Below are 826 nucleotides of genomic sequence, written 5' to 3' on the forward strand. Positions count from 1 at the left end.
GACGCAGGCGCGCACGCGAGCGGCCGGGCGCGGGCACGAGCGGCCAGGCGCAGGCGAGCACGCGAGCGGCACGGGCGCGGGCGCGGATGCGGATGGGGCGGATACGGTGGCGCGGCGAGTACGACGGGCCTCGCTTGGGGTGGATACGGCTGGAGATTTTCTCGTTCGCAGGACAAAATTCTCGCCGGCAGCCCCCCAAGCGGCGATAAAAACACCTCCTGAAGGGCCGAACGGCTGGAGATGCCCTTATACTCCCACTCCCAGCAAGCAACGCGGCCAGTAGCTAGCAGTAGCAGTAGCACTGCCACACGTCCACACCACACGACATGGCCAACTTGCAGCCAGGGTCCAGTGGCAGTGTAGGGTTGCGGCAGGAGGGGAGATCGTCACGGAAGGAAGCAACCTGGGAGTTAAATGCGGTGTGACAAACCCAAGCGACAATCATTCCTTGGCATCAACTGGCTAGTCGCTGATCTTTGGTGTGGTCACGGCCGGGTTGGTCAGGCAGAAAATTGCCAAGCTACCCTGAGAATGGAATGGAATCTCCCCGTTATTTTAACTCTTCGGGAGCTCTGGGTCACTGGGTGCATGCATGCATGCATGCGGCTTCAATTATCGTCCATGTTTGTTTTGGCTTGTCGCCGGCGGCGATCGACGCCTGGCAACCAATCACCGAGCGAAAGGAATTCGTTGTGTGCTTTGTTTAATCATGCTATTCGTGTGTAGGGCCCGGATCGGAGGTCTAATCAGCGATCTTGTTCTTGTTTAATGACGAAACTTGTTCTTGTTTATTTAATGAACGAAAAGACAGAGTTTCCTTTGCCGT

The sequence above is a fragment of the Triticum aestivum genome, chromosome 4B (assembly GCF_018294505.1).
Source record: "Triticum aestivum cultivar Chinese Spring chromosome 4B, IWGSC CS RefSeq v2.1, whole genome shotgun sequence".
Classification (NCBI taxonomy): domain Eukaryota; kingdom Viridiplantae; phylum Streptophyta; class Magnoliopsida; order Poales; family Poaceae; genus Triticum; species Triticum aestivum.